The sequence below is a fragment of the Convolutriloba macropyga genome, chromosome 6 (genome assembly GCF_964194025.1).
Source record: "Convolutriloba macropyga chromosome 6, txConMacr16.3, whole genome shotgun sequence".
Taxonomy (NCBI): Eukaryota; Metazoa; Xenacoelomorpha; order Acoela; family Convolutidae; genus Convolutriloba; species Convolutriloba macropyga.
The window spans coordinates 54,010,451-54,028,604 of NC_134473.1; the positions used below are offsets into that span (position 1 = coordinate 54,010,451).

The window sequence follows — 18,154 nt, forward strand, 5'->3', positions numbered from 1 at the left end:
ACCCGAATGGTTTTAATTAAAAATGTTGTCTGAGCTAGTCTTTTTCTGGGCTAATTTTATAATAATTCTCTGTTTCAGCGTCGCCAACTATCATTACAAATGAGCTCAATATTTTTTTTAGTAAAACCATTAGCCCCTTTTTTCCCGAGTCGTCCTCTCTTAAGTGCGCAGATGTTGCAGTGATTGAAATTAATTTACTCAACAATTTTCCTATACGTGCAGATAACATTTGATGATAACAATAAACGAAATTGAGATTTTTTTTGAAATTGGTTCGGCAAAAACTCTGCAGCTACTGTTTTTGTTTTTTGGTTGAGCCTGAGAAAATTTTTAAACTCCATCATCCAGATATTAATCATCAAACTTTCAGCAATGTGCATTAAACAGCCAATTAAACAGCACATTTTGGCCTGCTTGCTCTCTCTTTATTGTTTAATATCGGAATATCTCTATCTAAAAGGTGGATGGATAGTGTTTAAGATTGAGGAGATGCGTTTTCACATTCACACAAGTTTTCATTTTTTGCCCAATTCTCAACTTGAGGCCAAGGGCATTAATTGCTTTTCAGCTTTTCAATGGGCATTCGCTTTGATGATACAAAAAAAATCTGTTGCACATTTTTAGTGCGCTCAGTTTTTGCGACAAGGCAATTTTGAACAACATTTGGGCATGAGATTTTCCATGAGTAAGGGCGTGAATTTGATACTCTACTGAAACCTTGCAATGTGCTTCCAATTAAGCGGTCGATCTCAATAATCGAACGCTGAGCTTTCTTTTTAGTTTTGTAACACGCGGCGCACTTTTAAAAATCAGCTGTCGTTTTGTTCAACAATTTTCGAAATCCGCCCTCAACTCGTTGCCTCAAATTCCCGTAGCAAAATTAACTTTTATTGTCTTTTTTTAAATCTGTAAATTCAAACTTTTATAACCATAACAACATTTACATTAAACAATCACTTTAACAATCACAATAATCGGTATAGTATTATTCAAATAATTACCGCAGAACTATTTCACGATTTCAGCGGAGTTGATGGATTTTGTCAGGACGGACTATTTTGTCCCATTTCAGCCGATTTGGTGAGAAAACATTTCATCCGACCTTCTTCGCCCGCTTTTTGAGTAAATTAATTAGGTAGAATTTCCTGCAGTGTAAATTAAATTACCCTCTCTTAGGGGGGAAATGGTACATTATGACATGTCCTATTGCTAAAGGGGTAATTTGAAAATGTGTATTTGTGCGTGATGTAGGACGGAACATAATTCATACAACACTTTTATCAGCTCATTTTGGGCCTATAAGAAGAGAAGTAAGGACCTAATTTATATTCAATTAAATTTGAATCCCGACTTCATGATTGATTTATTATCCCTTGTGGATATATTGCACAAACTTTGCTTCGATGGTCACTCAACGCAACATCATACCCTCCCCCCTCCCCTTATCACGTCCCCCTAGCCCTTGCCCTATTCAGTTTTCAAAACAGTATACCCACAAGTACAAGTAAATGTCAAACAAGAAACAATGTAGCCCAATGTAGCCCTCTCAATTTGCTGCCTGAGTATAAAATAGAAGTCACGAAAGGACAAAACAGCTCAACATCGCGCAAAATTGTGTTCTGAATTTTATGATTTTCAGTGGCTCTCTAATTATTTTCTCTGCCGTTAAAAGGACAGAATATACGAGTTGAACTAACTAGCTGTATTTATGTATTAAACGGCGAAGGTTGCGGAAGTGACATTTTACGGATAACTTACGCCACAGTATCTGAAAAAGTGGTACCTGCAATTTAAATGAAATCGAAACAGGAGGCTCGGTAATGTGCGTTTGCACATAACGTTCTGATCCCCTATCGTCCACTTTTTTGGCATAATTGTCTACAAAATGAGGAAAAGATAGAAAACTTTCAAGTAATACTTAATAACAAAGTCAAGTTAAAACATAAACTAACAAATAGCTAACAAATTTTAGAAAGAACATGGGACTATTTCTTAATGAGACTCGGTAACAACAACAAACACGTCAAAGTTAAATTTTCCTTTATATTTTTTTTTCAAACAATTAATTTCGAATAATGAAAAGCATTAGATATCAATTGGAATCCTTAAATAAGGTTATGTGCATTCACTCCTCTGTATAAAGACATTGAGACTTGTCTTTATCCAGAATATGTCAGACGTCCACAAAAAATAACAAAAAATTGAGACGAAAAACATAAATTCAATTAAGTTTTGCGAGAAAACGGCATTGAAGCCGTTAAATTTGTTTTCTATTCCGTAAAAAAAAGATAGAATCACTTGGGTCTTCTTTGAACACAAACAATGTGATATATGACTTCTGAATAATGACGAACGTAGCAAACAGACAAAAACCAAAAGTAAATTAAAGAAAACTTTATGTATTTTTGAAGGCGCACAAATTCAAAGTTATAAAATCATTAGCTATCAACTGAAAATATCAAAGAGAGTCATTTTTTCGTCAAAGAATGCAACTGATATCTTTTTTACTCAGAGCATGTCATACTTTTACAAAATAGATGACAAGTACAAAAAAAACAAAGTTTAAAAAAATTTAGCGAAAATTATTGTCGAAGAAGTTAAAACAAAAAGAAATGCATTTGGAACATCAGATAGGTTCAATTTTGCCTTTCCTCAACAAAAATAATATAATATGCGACCTGTAACGAATGAGACTATCTTACAAGTTGACAATTATACAAGTAAACAGTACTGCAAATTGGATAGTTATAGAATACGTCTATAGTTTTCTAAAATGTTTGAGTTCCAAGTAAAGAAAAACTTCAGCTATCAACTGAAATCAGTAACTAAGTTATCTTTTTTTATCTCGTGAAACGCTTTCATTGGAAGCGTTATTAAAACCAGCAGTCTGTGCAGTTAACGAAGATTTTGTCAGTAGTTTCTTGTTTTCTTAATCCGGAAAAATTGTGCAAAGAGGAATAACATAGCTCCTTTATATTCTGCTAGAAGACGGTGCCGAAGCCGTCCAAACCATAATTTATTTATTGAAAAAATGATATGTTCGACGGTGCCTTCCTTTTGAACTCCAATAATGTATAATATGACTTATTGATAATGTGACGAGACAAAAAAAACTCACAGACGGAATTTTTATCCAAATTTTTTTTTCTCTGAAAACGCTTAGTATCAAACTCGGAAACCAGTACTCAAAACGTAAAACCGCAATCAACAATAAATTCTAATCCAATTTTATGACGATGCAACATGTGTTTAAAGACCTTAAGCTACAAGTTGGCCAAATAAAAGAGAAAAAATTGGCAAAGCTTATCTATTATAATTTTTCAAATCAAGTATTTATAAAAGTAAAAACGATAAAAAGTTTTCGACTTAAAAACTAGTTATGTTTCCTTTAAACTCCTTTGACACTGCTCGGAAGGCAGATTGAATCTGTCATGAGTTAGCCTTGATGTGGATACTTGTGTTCTTTAATGAATAATAGGAAAAGCAAAAAAGGAAAACACTTTAGCAGACAGCGACTGAATAACTTCTGATTTTTTTTTGGGGGGGGGGGGGAGGGAGGGGGGAGGGTGTTTAAAAAGAACTAGACTATAACTAGCCTTGTTAGCGTTGTTTTTACACTAATAGCAACTAACTATTCTGAATATTTGAATATTATGAATTTGCAAAACCTGACAGAGAAGTCATTTCAACAAAATTAAATTAGGCTTTTTTCTTAATTATCGAGTTAAAATAGCAAAATTCCTAATTTTAAATCCAAAGCTATCATTGCATGCATAAGTAAAACTAGCAGTCTCTGCAGTTAACGAAGATTTTGTCAGTAGTTTCTAGGTTTTTTAAATCCGGCAAATTTGTGCAATGAGCAATAAAAGAGCTTATTTCGTGCTATTTTTGATGAAAAAAGCCCGATATTTAAACATTTTGTAGCCAAATAATTGCATCAAACAGTTCAACAACACTCTACTTTTTCTAGAGGTAAAACCAACAACACTATCGTTAAAGGTTTTAACATATTTTGTTTGAAAAACTTGCCAAAAACTGCGTAAAAATACAGTAAATGTGAATAAAAACAACGAAAATCAGTCAAATGTTCACGAACAATTAAACCTCTATAACTTCGTTGAAAAAGTGAAATTAAAAAGTTGCTTATATTAATATATTCTACCTTGGACGTGCTTTTTAATGATACCACTCACAACCCTCTAGGATGAATATATCGATCGGCCGAAATTGACTGAACAAACAAGCCCATTTGAGGCCATAAAGTGGGTCGGAACAATAATGAAATATTTTTGAAGTACTTTCCCCATTAACTGGGTTTTTCTTTTCGTTGCCATGTTGAAGAAAACTCGAAGAATTGTTTTGCTCTAATAATTGTTTGAATAGCTTTATGAGATATATCGTTCACATATTTAAAAAATATATAATCTTCATTCGAATAAAATTGTTATCTCAATTTATCTACAATTAAAAACTTGTCACGCTCTCCCCTAATTTTGTAGCGGGTGTTAAATTTCAAGGTTTAGGTGATTTTTTGTTGAATTCTAGGTTATCTCCAGTTGCATACATATCGTTCCTTGATTCTGGTTAAGAGATAGGTTATCTTGCAAACTTATTATATCACTGGTTACTTCTAGAGCACAATGTCAATGAGTAATCTTTGGACAATTTATGGAAGTTTTGATACGTGTTGCGTTCAGAGAATTCACCGTTCACTTATACCGTCATATTTTTTGATGTTTCACTCTTAAACTCACTCGTGTGAGATCACATGAAAAATCGTGTGTCGGCACGATTTTTCGGGAAAAAAGTGACACACGATAAATCTGTCTTTTACATGATTTTTCATGTAAATTTACATGAATTTCTCGGGTTGGGCATCACAATTTTTCAAAATTTGTGTTGTTTCACATGAGTTTTCATGTGATTACCACATGAGAATTTGTGTGATTTACATAAAATTTCATGTGATTTCTCATGCAGAAACACAACATCTCATGTGTTAATCACATGAAAACTCATGTGAAACAGCACAAGATTCGTGTGCAAACAAACAAAAATTCGTGTGATTTTACATGAAAATTCACATGAAAAATCGTGTAGATCACACGAAAAATCGTGATGCCCAACCCGAGAAATTCATGTAAATTTACATGAAATATCAAGTAAAAGCCAGATTTATCGTGTGTCACTTTTTCCCGGAAAATCGCGTGCCGACACACGATTTTTCAGGTGATCTCACACTAAAAATCATGTGCACAGAAAATACCATAATCTAGCTCCTAAGCAGCCCTCATGCTGATTTCTTACAGTACATTCTATAGAAAGAAACGAACAAACTGCGCTCTCGAAGAAATTGTTCCGAAAAGGAAACATCAATTTTAATTAAAACAATGATGTAAAAGAAAACAATTTTTCAAGTTTCAATTAAACAATGAAGTATTAACCAAAATCTCTAGTTTCTGTTTTATTAGTTTGCTGTGAGACGTCTTTCGGGGAGACAGCCCATTTCATTTTTGACGGAATTCAATCATGGTTCCTGGAACAGGGAGGTCGAACCATCATCCGTTTCCAGAAGAGCAAACTATTATGAGACAGAAAAGGTTGCGTCAAAATCAAGGCTCAAATATTTCAGGTACAGTGACACATCATATCCCAATAAAAATCATTTTGTTATATTTGCAACTCTTCCTCTGAAACACTGCAAATGATTCAAACTACCGATATGATCTATGATCCACAATAAATAGAATTTGCCATGAGTGTTTGATAGAAAAAATTGGTCAAATTTATGGCCCAATAATAATGGAATTAGGGTAATGCTGATCAATGGTTCAGACAAGGATTGGAAGCCATCAGAAAAGAATTCCAGGCATTCTGCTCACCTAAAACATTTCAATGTCAGTGAAAAATTTGTCAAAATTTTGGCCCAATTTTTCACGTTCATTGACTTTTTGTGATCCGCCATTCTCCCAGGAATTAGTTGTATTGGAAACCGAGAAAAATGGGAACAGAAAAAAATAAGTTATGGCCCAATTATCGACATATCGAAGCATTTTGAGCCTATAACTCTTGAGTGCGCTACATCTACTTTGAACACATTATCCATAATATTCTTAATGGGGTCTTTTTGGGGTGTTTATCAACCACAGCATAAATTTTTAACCAAGACAACTAACGTAACGTCCTTTGAGCTTACCAGACTATCTTTTTAAATGACAAAGACAAAGAAAAAATGTACAAACCTCACAAAACTGTTTCCTCGTAAACTTGTTAGATTCTCTTATAGTCTCCAGCTATGAGTTTTTTTTGCGCAAACAAACACTCATTTTGATAAAAGCATGAGATTTTCTACAAATTGGACTTGACATTCACTCAAAATCAGCGTTGGAAACAAATTTTTTGCGAGACAAATTTAGGTGGCCCACTTTAACCCATTTCTTTCATTTTAAAGTTTTATCTTTGTTTTAATCACTGAAAAAAGCCCAAAATAGTATGTGACAGAACATTCTTGTGTTCTAAAAGAAATTGGGATGAGTAAAAAACCCACAGAGGTTGCATTATTCAAGAAGCGTTTTGAACCTATAACTATTGAATGCGCTACATCTACGTTGAACACATTATCCATTAAAATTTTTAAACTCTTTTTATTGGGCTCTTTTTGTTGGGTGTTTATCAAGCACGGCATAAATTTCCAATCCAGATAACTAACGTATAGTCCATTGAAATCACCAGGTTTTTTTTTGAAATGACAAAAACAAAGAAAAAAATGCACTTTACCCAACTTCTTCAATTTAAAGTATTATCTTTGGTTTTAATCACTAAAAAGAGCACAATGTAGAGTGAATTTATCATGGATAGACCAGTTGTCTGTTCTAAAGGAAATTAGGACGAGGAAAAATCTGAATTTTTTATAAAAATTGCTTTTTTTCCTCCTACATTCACTCACATGAAAAACCGTGTGACTTTTCATCACACGAAGATAATTTTCTCGTGTGAAATCACACGAGACGCATTTTTCACACCAAAAATCGTGTGATTCTTCATCACACGAGAAAAAATAGTGTGATATCACACGAGAGAGTTTTAGAGTGTTGTTAAGTGTGTCAAAGTTAATTGTATTTTCCTTTTAGGCTGATTTTTCAAACCAATTTTTCAAAGTTTTCATCATATTTTAGCATTTTTTGTGACCCAGTTACTCAATTTGCGGTTTTACATGCAAACATTTCAGAGGCATCTGCTACCTTTACTGAGGAGAATATCATGTGTAAATTTGATTTTATGCTTTTTTTATAAATAATCAATACATCGAGTTGAGATTTTGCTTCATGAAAAGTAATCGGTATTTTTTGATTTTTTTAAGGGTTGGAGTTGTTTATAATGAACTGAATCTCAATACACTTCACGAAATCTATCGTTCTATTGAGTTTTTGCGGAAGAACCAAATCTATGGTGCATTACTGTTTTTGCAACTACATATAATCTGTTTTTTTTTGTGTTTGAACCTGATTCTGTGCTTTTTTTGATCAGAGTAATTTATTGATAACTCATTCTGCGATAGATTGGTTCTGATGCTCATGAAAGAGTGTTCGCCTTTATTCTAAAAAACTTGTTTTTTTTGTCAAATACTTTTTTGGCTGTGGCAGCGTGAAATACTGCTTTTGCAATCTGATGGAAACAAGACTTCGTTTGAAAGAAAACAGAACAATATTTTATGCAAGTCCCTTGGACAAAGCAAAGTGCGTTCAAGCCTTGTAATCAATATAAATTGTTCTGTAGTTTTGAAACGATTACTGGTACAATTATAGGTTTTCCGTTCTTATATGATAAAAAATATTGGATTGGTCTTATCCGCTTTCTTAAGATACCAGAGGTTCTAGAAGTGATAATGAGAAGATGGTGTTCCGGGTAAACAATAATTTGAATAATCAGAATCCACGTATAATTCCATGTGTATTTCTTGAAATTACAATTTTAAACTACGCTCTTTCCACCCTTATTAAGCGGAGAACTAACGGTGTAGAAAACTTTTTATTACACTCTTTTCCCCGTTATTTTTCGGGAAAATCGTCGAACTGGGTCTTCAAATTCTATTTCAAACCTGTTTCAAAATCTGGTAACTTGCGATGATTCATACTTGATCCTATTGACGTCTTGACATTTTTTCACAATAAAACTTAAGGCTATTGATTTGGAAATTCTGAACAGTGCTCCAATGTTTAATGTTATTTGGAGATATGGGCCACCAAGTATTTTGGTAGAACGCTTGTTTGACGTGTGATGAGATACAACACCTTATCATGTCATCGCTGAAGCAATTGAATCTTTGAGAAAACTGGAATGTCAAGAGGGCCAAAGAATTATAGGTATATATATATATATATATATATATAAATATATAAATATATGTATATATATATATATATATATATATATATATATATATATATATGTTTGTATTTTTAAATGTATATATATATATATATATATATATATATATAAATGTGTATATGTATTTATGTATACATACAAGCAAATTTTTTGGCCCTCTTGGCATTCCAGTTTTCCTAAAGAATCAATTCCTTCAGAAACGACATGATAAGGTATCGCATCTCTTCACACGTCAAGCAAGCCTTCTATCAAAATAATTGGCGGCCCATATCTCAAAATAGTTTTAAACATTGGAGCACGTTCAAAAATTCAAAATATGTGGCCTTAATTTTTATTGTGAAAAATGTCATGACGTCGATGGGATCAAGCATGAATCATTTCAAGTTACCAGTTTTTGAAAAAAAGTTTGAAATAGAATTTGAAGTCTCGGTTCGAAGATTTTCCCGAGAAATAACGGGGAAAGGAGTGTAAAAACTGTAATAAAAAATTTTCTACACCGTTAGTTCTCCGCTTAATAAAGGTTGAAAGAGTGTACTTTAAAATTGTAATTTCAAGAAATACACGCGGAAATGTATGTGGAGTATGATTATGCAAATTATAGTTTGCCCAGAACACAATCTTTTCATTACCTTTTCCAGAACTTTTGGTATCTTAAGAGTGAGGATAAGACCAATCGAATGTTTCTTATCATATTAGAACGGAGAACCTTTAATTAAAGGATTTTTTTTAAAAGGACAGAAAAATTTATAGGGAACACAAAAGTTGAACGCTTTTTGCTTAGTCCAAGGAAATAGGTTAAATTATTCTTCTGTTTTCTTTCAAACAAAACCTTGTTTCCTTAAAAATGTGAAAGCAGTATTTCATGCTGCTCCAGTCAAAAACAATGCCTGACAAAGAAAAACAATTTTTTGTAAAAAAGCATACAATTTATCAACAGGCATTAAAACCAAACTATTTTAGAATGAGCTATCAGTAAATTACTCCGAAGAAGCACAAATTCAAGTTCAATTACAAAATAAAGTTTTGTGAATTGTGAAATGTACAGATTATACGTAGTTGCAAAAACAGTAATGCGCCCTTGATTCGGTCCTACCGCAAAACCTGTTTTTTAGATCCTGTACGGAAGGCTTCAGCTCAACTTAACGCACAGAAATGTTACCCGAAATTGAAAACATATTTTGTTTCTTCGAGCAATGAAATTTCACTTTTAATGACAGTACAGCAGGAGGAAATAAAAATTGAGATAAAACTGACGGCTCCAGTCCAAACTATCACCTCAAAAGAACCTCAACAATTTTGGATTCTAAAATGCGAAGACAATAAGTTTCAAAACAAATCATCTTTTTGAGATATTTACACGTTAACCTTGGATCACTATGTTACAATAATTCTTTTGAAGATTAATTTTCATTTTTAAAAAAAAATCAAGAAAACTTTCGAAAAATCAGAGAAAAAGTGGATTAAAAAAGTTATATGAAGATGCTGTTTCACTAACTTTCCGGCAAAGAAGTAATTCATTCAAACAAACAAACAAACAAGGAAGCACTTCAAAAATTGTGTAACAAAACGTTAATACTTCTGTTCTTGCTTTCTGGTTTTTGTGTCAATCAACCAAAAATAAGGAATCATAGCAATCTATGAGACTTTGTGTATAAATTTTGTCTTAAATAATGTGGACATAAAACAAAGAAAAGCAGCATTCAGTGAATCTAAGTCGTTCTTAAGAGTTCATGTATTTGTTTTACAGGCTTGTACTTAATTGCTCTCAAGAGACTTTTTTTAATAAGCAAAATTTGCTTTCTACATTTCAATTAGTTGACGTAATATTCAAATATTCACAATGCAGTTTTTTGAAGGATTCTCTTATTCAGCTCGAAAGCTAATGAAAGAAATAATTTTTTGAAGCGCGCAAATGATTTGAAAACTAACAAACGGAATGTGGAATAATTCATATTAGTTTTAAAACAACGACACTATTTTGTGATAACTTGGAAGGGCATCGAATTCCAAAATGATTTGTAACTGCTTTTTTCGTATGTTTGGGTTTCGTTTTTCTGCAGGAAAGTGATTGTAATTTTATTCAATTTTCGTCTTTTACTCAAATTGCTTGTGCAAGAACAAATTTATATGTAATTCTTATTAAAATTCAAAATCGATTTTCTTATGAATTTTGAATCAATTTTTTATCGACATATTTGGTTGCAAATCTTTAAAATTTTTACTAAAATTTCTCCTCATGTATCAGTTCTATTGCAGCAAACGAAATTTAGAGCCTGTAATGTCTCGAAATTGAATCGCATCAATTTTATCTTTTCATATTAGCATTTTGACCACTTTTAAGGGTTGCTCAATTTTCCGATTTAGCCAGAGTTCAGTTCTATTTGAGCAAGTATTTTGATAAAATTTTTGTTTTTCACCGATGAGTTCTTAGGTGATTGGAAAAAGTGTTAAAATATTCAAAGCAATAATATCCAATTCATTCTCGCCCACCAATAATCCGATTACCAATTTCCAGTTAGTATTGCAAGCATTCTTAACAAAGTTCAAACGGTTTTTTTGATCACATGTTCTTTGTGATAATTCCACATCAAGACCGCACAACCTTGGCCATGGGTCGTGAAAGAGGGCCGAAAGAGTTTGCGTTACATCTACAATTTAATTACAGTATATATTATTCCACTACAGCATTATTACTATTAAAAGACTGTCTTCCATTTTGAACGATATGGTAATATGTTGGGTATTATTTGGATATTTTGGCATATTGGGTAATTTTGGCGTAGTGTATTTTGTCCTGGAACCGGTACCACCTCACTTGTCTCTCTTGGATGTGTTAATTGTTTCCTTATTTGATCGAAAAAACCCAGCCAGGCATGCATTTTCTGCCATTTCAAAAAGAACCAAAGAACAATAATAGCTAAGGTCCAACCCTCGATTTGACGAACTTAATTTTTTTTTTCGAAGGAATAATATTAAAGTCATATTGAATGTTTTGGTAAATTATCCTGTACATAGTTAAAAGTGTTAACGTGCAATGTTTGACTTAAAAATTTGATCAAAAGCCGAGGCTTAGTTTTTCTCGACTTACTTTCTCTGTTGTATATTGAACGTGGTGTGATTTGATTTTGAAGCTTGATTGAAAATAGTGGCGAATAATAATCAAATTGAACTAATAATCATGTATAATTTAGCATATGAAAACCAGGCACTCTGGCCGGGGATTCGTGCGATTAGAACTAATTGTATACCTATTTTTAAACGTTGGTTTTGGAAGATCTTCCAAATTTAATTTTATATATTTACATTATAAACCTTAAATTTAATTTAGATTTATGAACCAGATGCTTGTACGTTTTGCATGGCCATAATTGTTTACTAAATAATCAATTTTGTTTTTTATTTTCTCCATACATAACACTAACCAAAAATTATATGCCGGCGTTTACTTGAGTTGATGGTAAAGGGGATTCTATAAATCAAGAGCATTTTTTTAAATAAGCAAATTTATCTTCCTAAATTTAAACTAGTTGACGGAATAATTAAATATGCAAAATGAAATTTTTTGAAGGATTTTTTTTCCAGTTCAGAAGAAGCCAATGAGAGCAACATTTTTTTGAAACGCGCTAATGATTTGAAAACTAACAAACGGAGTGTGGAATCTTTCACATTAGCTTTAAAACAACAACATAAAATATTTTTATAACTTGGAAGGGCATGGAATTCAAAAATGATTTGTAACTGCTTTTTTGGTATGTTTGGGTTTCGTTCTTCTGCAGCAAAACTGTTTGTGCAAGAATAAATTTAAATGTACTTCTTATTAAAATTCAAAATCAAATTTCTTATTAATTGTAATCGAAATTTTTATCGACGAGTTTCAGTGCAATTCATTAAAATTTGTACTAAAATTTCCACTCATGTATCAGTTCTTTTGCAGCAAATGAAATTTATGCAATATCTCGAAGCTCTATGAAATCGCAACTTTTTTTAATCATTTCATATTAGGATTTCGTTCAATTTTAAGGGTTACTCAATTTTCCGATTCTACCAGAGATCAGTTCTTTTTGAGCCAGTACCATGATAAACTTTTTCTTTTTCACCGATGCCTTCTTAGCTGATTGGAAAAAAAGAAGAACTTTTCGAAAAAGATTTCAATATTTGTTTTTTTTTCTATTAAAGAACCTCATTTTAAAAATGTTCCTTGAAAATGATGCCGTACACTCTCCCAGTTCCTGTGTTCCAACTGAGAAACATAAAATGATTAAAAAAAAATAGATGTTATAAGTTTGATTCGACGCTTCAAGAGCTTGAATATGGTACCATCGTTTTTATGACAATTTGCCTAATGCCAAATACCTAAAGTGCCAAAATACTCGAAGCGGTAATACCCAAATCATTCTCTTCGATCAATAATCCGATTATCAATTTGCAGTTTGTACTGCAAGCATTCTTTACTAAGTTCAATTCAAACGGTTAGTGTGATCAGATGTTCGGTTGTGATAATTCCAAATAAAGGCCGCACAGCCATGACCATGGGTCGTGAAGCGGGGCCAAAATAGCTTGCGTTACATTTAGAATTTAACTACAGTAGATGTTATTCTACTTCGGCATTATTATCCTTAAAAGTCTTTCTGCTATTTTGAACGATATGGTAATATGTTGAGTATTATTTGGATATTTTGGCATATTGGGTATTTTTGGCGTGGGGTATTTTGTCCTCGAACCGATACCACCACACTTGGCTCTCTGGGATGTGTTAATTGTTTCCTTATTTGGCCGAGAAAAACCCAGCCAGGCATAAATCTTCTGCCATTTCTAAAAGAACCGAAGAACAATAATAGCTAAGGTCCAACCCTCGATTTGACGAACTTAATTTTCCGAATATGGAATTTAATTTACTTTTGAAGCCGCAGTCCTTATGTTTTGTTCACAGTCATAAATATTTGATGATTTGAGATATTAATAATATTTGTTCAGCTGCAATAATTTTAATAATTTAATAAGGCAATTATTTTTGCCTTACCTCTTGAGTCGGGAACAAATATGAACAGCTTACATACCCATTATACATACCATTTGATATATTGGCGTTGAAAAAGTTGCTTTTAAGCGACCAAAATAAAAACACCTTTTTTCAATATTTGCTTTACTTGATTTAGAGCATTTTGTGAACTAGTTTTCTATATTGGGTCTTAAAAGCATAAATCAACAATGGGAGGGTTCTTTCGTCTTTCCGAAAGTCACTGCACTGGCAAATTGAATCTCATATCAAAATATGAATTATTAATGCATTTTGCTATGTACTTTCAAGTGAAATTCAATTCAGCTTGCTTCTTTTTATAAGTTTTCCCCCCAGACCGTGTTCAATTAAAGTTGAAAAGCAGTAGTTGAGCCAAACTAAAATTTGTTCACCCAACTGCAACAACTGTGTATTATAAGGTGGAATTATAAATGTTTTTATTGTTTTGAAAGGCGTTACAGGAACAAAACGACACACAAATACACATACACACGGGCATACATTTTTGATGGTGAAAAACAAAAAAGCTCCATAATAAATTTACAATTCTTTTTGAATTTTATGTGCGTCGCTAGGGTCATTTTGGGTGCAACTTTTGATGTTTTGTTATTATTTTGTTTATTATGTTTGTTATTTATGACTCCCTTGGTAGTTCCTAAGTTTGCCGCAGTTCAAATTGGCGAGGTAAGTTCTCTTTGTATTTTCCATTTTAGCATCGATTCCCTTCCACATCGTTTTATTTTCAACTGAAGGGAAACAAAGTGTTTGCGCTTTTACCAGGGCCATGTACTGACCCTGATATCGTCATATGTAGTAAATGTAGGCACGATTTACAGCAACTCTGAACAATATCACAGCGATTATTTAAGAAAAAATATTAATAAATTCATATTTTATGTCTAGGTTAATTTTCCTGTACAAACTTATAAGTGTTAACGTGCTAAGTTCGACATGAAAAATAATTTGATGGTCGAAAACCGTGACTTAGATATACTCGACTTACTTTCTCTAGTATATATTGAACTTAGTGTCATTTGACTTCAAAGCTTGATTGATTATAGTGGTAAAGAATAATCTAGTTGAACTAAAAATCGGAACTTTTCCGTTTGTGTCCCTCTAGCTTAGTGGGCGAATATTGTTTGCACCAACCAGACGCATGTACCATATTTTTACATAGTGATTTACTATGTAATGACACGTGCTCTGTAACTGGGGGTTGCATACCCTACGGTGGGTGGGGCACAAACGGAAAAAGATCCAAAAAAACATATAACCCAGCTTGAGGTCCCAGACCCAAGTCGGATATGTCCAGACCAAAATAAACATACAAGGGGGCGTCGTGCGTACAAAAGTACACGGTCAGGAAACACGAATGAACGCACATAAATCTGAACATGAACACTAATTTTTTTAGCCTTTTCGAAGAAACTAATACCTATAAGGAGACCCAAAGCAATTCTACATCAGAGTATCCACTCATGTGGAAGCCGAGCCGAAATTCAATTGAGTTAATAATAATAAATAGCAAAATGTCAAAAGCGAAAAGAGTTGCATTCAGTCTTTTGCGTTCTCTGTAAAACTTCTACTTTTCGTAGAAAAGAAAGTAGCTGAAGTTTACAAAATCAAAATTAAAATTTACACGCCAGAGTAAATTATGTTTTACCAAAAAAAAGTGCAAAGCCTATTCTTACTTTTGCGCAAAGTTTTTTCAAAACTGTACTAGCCAGTTAATAATTTTGAAGATGTAGACGCGAAATGAATAAGTTATGCCAAGTTGGAAAGCTATGTGTAGTAATTGCAGTTTGACTGACTTAGAGCGCATGAAAGCCTGGACACAAAGTCACGAAAAGTTAGAAAAGAACGCACTAAGGTCTGAACATGAACAGATGAAATCTGATCAAATACAACAGTTTGTTGCACGCACTGAAATTTGGTGAATGCAAAACAGTATAGTGAACGCACGAAAGTCTGAACATGAACGCACAAAAGTCTGAACGGAAATCTGGTGAGTGCACAAAAATCTGGTGAACGCTCAAAAGTCTGTACAATAACGCACAAAAGTCAGGTGAACACCCGAAGGTATATAAGTGAATGCACCAAACTCTGAACTTGAACCGACGCACGAAAGTCTGGTTTGCGCACAAATTACTGGCGAATGCACAAAACTCTGTACATTAGCGCACAAAAGTCTGGTGAAATGACTAAAGTCTAAACATGAACGCACAAAAATCTGATGAACACAGGAAAGTCTGAACATGAACAGAGGATTTCTGGTGAAAATACCATAGTCTTGTGAATGCCTGAAAGTTTGGTGAACGCGCAAAAATCTGGTGAACGCTGGATAGTTTGAACATGAACGCACGAAGATTTGAACATGAACGAACGGGAGTCTGACGGGGGATCAATAATCAGCTGAATTTCTGTAAATGAACGCATAAAAGTCTGGTGAACGCACGAAAGTCTGAATACGAACGGAAGCAAAAATGGTGAGCCTAGAAAGGGTCTGCACGTGAACGCACGAAGGTGTGGTGAACGCACGAAAGTTTGAACAAAAAAATTTCTCCAACTGGGATGGTCTGGACATACCATTTTCCGTCTGGCACCTCAGCTTGGGAATTTTTAGCACTTGAAAACCAGGCACTCTGAGAGAGGGAGCTTAGACATAATTGTGTTCGTTTTGAAAAAAAAACAAATTTTGCTAGATTTTCCTTCCATATAACATAATCGACATATTTAATAAATCTTTTTAAAACTGATTTAGAATTATAAACCGTAGTAAGAAAATGCATGTACGTTTTGTATGTATAAAAGCTTACTAATTGTTTTTGTATGGTTTATGTTTTTTCCTTACATAAAACGTACTAAGAATTTTAATTTACGCCTGCGTCAACTTCAAACTTAATTTTGAAACATTTTGGTTTGAAAATGTTTTACACTATAAAAATACTTGCACTTGGAGTATGATTTTCAACAGTACGGTTTGGCTTTGAAATATCAAAAACAAGACAAGAAATGCTATGTTGTAACTGCAATGTTATGAATAAACAGTTCTACTCCATTTAAAAGTCAAGTCACTTAAATAAACAAATCTTTCTTTGCTTTTCAATTTTCTTTAAACTCCACGTAGGAAAAACGCGTTGTGTCCAAATTTGGATTATGGTGGACAAACCGGGTACTCATAGTTCGTAACACCACTTTATTATCATTGCATCAACTATAGGTTTCAGACAAAACTTATGATCGATCACAATAACGTTAAAAGTACGCAAATTTTAGTTTAAGAGGCGAAATTTTAAACTTTAATATTCACAAAGCTAAAATTGATCGTCCTCGTTCATACCTTGTTCATCAAAATTTTGAAAAATTGAAAATATTGTTTTTCCGTAAGTAAAAAATTTGAGTTATTTTTGAGTTATTTGAAAACAAATTCAAGACAGAAAATGCCAATGAATCCACGAAAGGAATACAGAGTAATAGAATTCGTTATGAAACAGCTGTCAAAGTGTTCATCAAACTCTTAAGATTCAAATTTTTCAACCACAAGCATTCTTTAAATTAGTTTCCTGAAATTATTAGCTTTAAGATTGATTTCACTCGTGTGATTTTTTGCTTAGTGCGTTTGTGGTTAGTCACTTACAGAACACAACAATTTTCCAAGAATTTCTGGAGAACCATTGTCGGGACTTCAGAACTTGTAGAGATTTGATCATTATAATCTTTATCAGATTTTGAATATGTTGCACCTCGTTTTTTTCTTTTCTTTGTTTTCTGGGAATGCGGCGCTCTTACTATTTTGTCTATTTTGTTCTCAGCTACTGATTTAAAACAAAAAGTATCCAACTGATTGTTCAGAGAAACTCAAAACAGGATTTTGAGGTATTGCTGAAGGAATACATAGAGAAATGTATCTCATGTTATTTTAGGCATCTAAACTTAAGCGCAGCCTCAAAGGGCTAAAAACGTGGGAAAGTTTTACAAACTTTAAGTATCATCTTTTCTTGTAGAGTTAAAAATTTGAAAAGAAAAAACGAAAAATGTTCGTAAAGGATTGGTTCAGTTTTTAAGCTCTCAGTGGTACCACTTTCGTAGCTCTCTGCTGAAAGTACCAATCAGCCAAAATTGAATGAACATAAAGAAAAGCCAGGCTAGCTTGAAGATAGATTTTTGGTCACGCTGATTTCAAATTGGACCCAGTTTTGGAGTTTTCCTTGTTGTCTTTTCTCTCAGTATTTTCATTGACTGATTTTCTTGGGACCCAAATGAAGCATAACTTAATTATAATTATAGATGCAATTTCAACTTATATCTATAGTTTTAAACAACTTAATTTCAAAAACCAGTGCTTTTGTCAAGTTAAAGGTTGTTTTGGTTTTGTCATGTCTGCTATTCGCAGTAGTTAAAGGTCGTATTTGCTCTCGAATGAAATTTATTTGTTTATTCTATTTGTAAGTTTTTGTAACCAGTTTGGCGCTGCCTATTTTCGTTTAAAATTAAAGGTTTTTTGTTTTGCACAGTTTTGTTTTTTGTTTTTCTATTTCATATCACTAAGCCGCATTATTGGAAGGCCCCTTTGACACTCTCATGAGCCGTTGCTAACTCAAATTAGTAGTTGCGTTTTACATACAATGTCTATAACTGTTGTTCTGTCACATGGTCTGATAAACTATTAGTTTCATACACTTGACTCTCTGGTAAGTAATATTTGAATAAAACTTCACTTTTTCATTTCAGATCTTATTTTATTTACCA

At 33.0% G+C, this 18,154-nt stretch overlaps 2 protein-coding genes across 4 annotated transcripts in view; one reads left to right on the forward strand and one right to left on the reverse strand.

Annotated features, from left to right (window-relative positions):
- Positions 1-18,154, reverse strand: part of LOC142341766 (uncharacterized) — a 553,339-nt gene that overhangs the window by 424,151 nt on the left and 111,034 nt on the right. The gene's annotated exons all lie outside the window — the stretch shown is intronic.
- LOC142341764 (gamma-aminobutyric acid receptor subunit rho-2-like) overlaps positions 1-18,154 on the forward strand; it is a 129,388-nt gene that overhangs the window by 27,180 nt on the left and 84,054 nt on the right. For 2 of the 3 annotated variants that reach the window (XM_075392974.1, XM_075392971.1), the window contains exon 1: positions 13,490-14,089. The exons of the other annotated variant lie outside the window; for it this stretch is intronic. The gene's annotated coding sequence lies outside the window, so the exon portion shown is untranslated. Of the gene's footprint in view, positions 1-13,489; positions 14,090-18,154 lie in introns of those variants that run through there. 3 annotated transcript variants of the gene reach the window in all.